This window comes from Ursus arctos, unplaced genomic scaffold, assembly GCF_023065955.2.
Source record: "Ursus arctos isolate Adak ecotype North America unplaced genomic scaffold, UrsArc2.0 scaffold_14, whole genome shotgun sequence".
NCBI classification, from domain to species: domain Eukaryota; kingdom Metazoa; phylum Chordata; class Mammalia; order Carnivora; family Ursidae; genus Ursus; species Ursus arctos.
In genome coordinates this window covers 24,547,149-24,551,468 of record NW_026622808.1, presented here as the reverse complement: position 1 = coordinate 24,551,468, position 4,320 = coordinate 24,547,149, and the positions used below count along the sequence as shown (strand labels likewise).

General features: G+C 40.1%; 1 pseudogene; it reads right to left on the bottom strand.

Moving 5' to 3' along the window:
• Positions 1–1,820: 1,820 nt before the first annotated feature.
• On the bottom strand, positions 1,821–2,750 carry LOC113250185 (olfactory receptor 7A17-like; annotated as a pseudogene).
• Positions 2,751–4,320: the final 1,570 nt, after the last annotated feature.

The following is a 4,320-nucleotide window of genomic DNA, read 5'->3' as shown; positions in this document are numbered from 1 at the left end:
CCAGTGTGTGAGTGTGTGCACACATGTGTGAGCCTGATTATTTGAAAGAAAGATGTGCACGAGTGCACACACTCACATACACACACACACACTCCTCACTCCCAAGTGTTTTCTTTGGACTTGACAAGGTGTATCCAACACTTTATTTATTCCTTGCAGCATTCATTTCAAGTTCCACATTGTCTTCAGAAATAAGGTAATGGATGTCCAGGTGAATTACATATTTAACAATAACATAAAAATGTAGGTAAAACTTCCTGTGCCTCTTCTCAAGTTCTTACAAAGAGACCCGTACAGTATGTATGCTTGATTCAAGTATGACCCCTTTAATTCAGCAAAATGAATGCTTAATATATGTGCAGCTATTGTATGTAATCACATAATAAGTATGCAATTATACTCCAAAAATTAGTGAGAATTTAAATTCTGGTGGTGTATGACTCATGTCGGACCAAAAGCACATGTAGCTGAGTCCCACCTGACAGGGATCAGAGAAACGTCTTATAATCGGGAAGAAGGCGAAGTGTCACATATGGGTATAGAAATAGCGAAATTCAATTAAGGCAATTTACATTTGGTAAATTATTTTTCTCATAAACTGTAAGATTAACCTTCATATATAAATGGAGTCAAATGTATTAGTTGAAGAAAGCAGTGGACTACAGCTCCACACAACACCATGGATGACCTTTAGAAGCATGAGAGACTATGGACTCTGAGAAACAAACTGAGGGCTTCAGAGGGGAGGGGGGTAGGGGAATGGGATAGGCTGGTGATGGGTAGTAAGGAGGGCACGTATTGCATGGTGCACTGGGTGTTATACGCAACTAATGAATCATCGAACTTTACATCGGAAACCAGAGATGTACTGTATGGTGACTAACATAATGTAATAAAAAAATTAAAATAAAAAAAGACAATGTAGAGACTGTTAAATAGCACAGGATGCATCAGAACAACAGCCCACCAGGCAATCTCTTTCAACAATAAAGGCGTTATATGAAGACACGTGTTTTCAGAATGGCTTATGTACAGTCTTAGGAAATGGATACAATTATAAAAGAGACCAGAACTGAGAACAGGAAGACAGTTCAGTGATAAAACATACAAGACACTAAGCAAACCTTCACCTCAGTGAATATCCCCCTCAGTTGTGGACACCAGTGTTCCATGCTTCAGTTAAGAGACGCACAGCATGAACTGTGATGTAAACACAGAGAAAAGAAAAAGAAATATTTTGGAGCCCAAGACTTAAAGGGAACAGTGTTAGAGTCCACATTATCAGGCAGAGGACTGAAGGTAGTAACGTAAAAAGATGGACAGACTCTAGGTGAAAACTGGGATTTTGTATTTTCATCTATAATAAAGTCATGTGAAGGGCTTAGTGGCCAAGTGTAGATTCTTCCATATGAAGAATACAACTCATGAATATTCCTTTGGGAAATCTAGGGAAAATTTATTTGGCATGATACAAACCATTTGAAATGAAAAGATTTTTAAGAAATCCAACTTGCCCCATGTAAGATATGAAATTTCCAGCCATTTGTGCCCATGTAACTTATGAAATTTCCAGGGTGGGGAAAATACTGGATTAAAACAGATAAGGGGAAACTGTCAATATATCAGAGAGAAGAGAAGTTTAATAAAGTGAATTACATAAATGTACAGAGAAGTTAAATTCAAATGAATAGAAATGCCAGAAAATATATAGAAAGAGCAGATTCTACCTCCACAGCCTGATCGAAGAATGGCAGGTCCAGGCTCTGAGGCTGTGAGCCCTGCAATCATGGGCACTTCTTCAACCCCAGGACGATGGGCCCTCACATCACTGGAACCCCAATGATTCTTTTCAGAGCCCTCTTTATGTCTCTGTTCCTCAGGCTGTAGATGAAGGGGTTCAGCATGGGGGTGACCACCGTGTACATCACCGAGGCCACTGCACTTGCATGGGAGCTCTGGGTAGCAGCAGAGCTAAGGTACACTCCTAAGCCTGTACAAAAAAATGAGACAACGGAGAGGTGAGATGCACAGGTGGAAAATGCTTTGTACTTGCCCTGAGCTGATGACATCCTATGTATGGAGGAACCTATCTTAGAGTAAGAGTAAAGGATCCCAGCCAGAGGACCACCACCCAACAGCACAATTAGAAAATACATCACCATGTCATTAAGAAAGGTGTCAGAACAGGCAAGTTGAATCATCTGATTGGGTTCACAGAAAAAATGGGGGATTTCCACCTCTGTGCAGAAGGACAGCTGTAACACCATTAAGCTCTGTAACAAGGAATTAAGAACACTCATGATCCAGGACACCAGAACCAGCAGTCCACAGAGCCAGGGGTTAATGATGACCGTGTAGTGCAGGGGGTGACACATGGCCACAAAGCGGTCATAGGCCATCACACTCAGGAAAAAGTCATCAGAGCTTGAAAAGAGTAGGAAAAAGTATATCTGAGTGATACAACCTTCATAGGTTATGAGTTTGCTCTGAGTCTGGATGTTCCACAGCATCTTGGGGACGGTGGTGGAGGTGAAACAGATGTCGACAAAGGACAGGTTGGCCAGGAAGAAGTACATGGGGGTGTGGAGGTGGGAGTCAGAGCTGACGGCCAGGATGATGAGCAGGTTTCCAAACACAGTGATCAGGTACATGGAGAGGAAAAGCCCAAATAGCAGGGGCTGCAGTTTGGGGTCCTCTGATAATCCCAGAAGAAGAAACTCTGAAATTCATGTGTCATTGTCTGTTTCCATGTGGTGGTGGAGACTACAAAGAAAGAAAAAAAATAGCATGATAATTTTTCATTTTTTAAATTTTCATTTAAATCCCAGTTAGTTAATATACAGTGTAATATTTCTTTCAGGTGGTCAGTATAGTGACTCAACACTCCATACAACACCCAGCGCTCGTCACAAGTGTCCTTCTTCATCCCCATCACCTATTTCACCCATCCCCCCCACCCACCTATCCTCTGGTAACCAGCAGTGTGTTTTCTGTAGTTAATAGTCTGTTTCTTCATTTGTCTCTCTTTCTCTCATTTTTTCCCCTTTGCTTCTTTGTTTTGTTTCTTTAATTCCACATATGACAGAAATCACGGTATTTGTTTTTCTCTGACTGACTTCGGTGGCTTAGCATAATACACTCTAGCTCCACCCACGTCAGTGCAAATGGCATGATTTCATTTTGCTTCATGAATGATATTCCACAGTATGTGTATGTGTGTGTGTGTATATATACATACACACAAACATATATACAATAACCATACACACACACACACACACACACACACACACACACACACATATCACAATTTTTTATCCATTCATCCATCTATGGTACTTGGGCTGTTTCCAGAGTTTGGCTATTGTAGGTAATGCTGCTAAAAAGATTTGGGTGCATGTATCCCTTTGAATTAGTATTTTTGTAGTCTTTGGGTGACTACATAGCAGTGCAATTGCTGGATCATAAAGCAGTTCTAGCGATAGGCCAGTGATGGGTAGTAAGGAGGGCATGTATTGCATGGTGGCCTGGGTGTTATACACAACTAATGAATCATTGAACTTTACATCAAAAACCAGGGATGTACTGTATGGTGACTAACATAATAAAAAAATATTATTATATAAAAAAATAAAGCAGTTCTATTTTTAACTTTTTGAGGAAACTCCACACTGTTTTCCAGAGTGCCTGCACCAGGCTTTCCCACCAACAGGGCCAGAGTGTTCCCCTTCTCCACACCCTCACCAAAAAATGTTGTTTCTTGTGTTGTTGATTTTAGCCATTCTGACAGGTGTGAGGAGATACTGCATTGTACTTTTGATTTGTGGCAACTGGGCATTATTAACAGAGTGATGGGCTACCATTTCTATTTTGTTATCAAGAAAGAAAAATACATTTTTTAGTATTGATCTGATCTAAGGGAAGTTACCTGACACCTCTGATTAGGAATTCCTGTCCATTCAGCCCTTTCCCTAAGAGGGCAGGTATTACAGTTTAAATGAGAAAAGCTTTCCTGCATTTGAGGAATATATGTTGAGTACTGACATCTTCTAGAGAGAGAGTATAGGACTCTGAGATAGAAAAGTCCATACATCCTTTGGGTAAATACCTAGGTGTTCAGTAGCCAAAATCTGGGAACAACCCAGTGGCCATGAATAGATGAATGGATATAGAAGATATGATATATATGTGATATATATATATCTATATATATATCTATATATATATGAATAGTACTCATTCATAACACAAAATGAAATCATAGGGTAGTTCTATTTTTAACTCTTTGAGGAACCTACATAAGGTTTTCCAGAGGGGCTA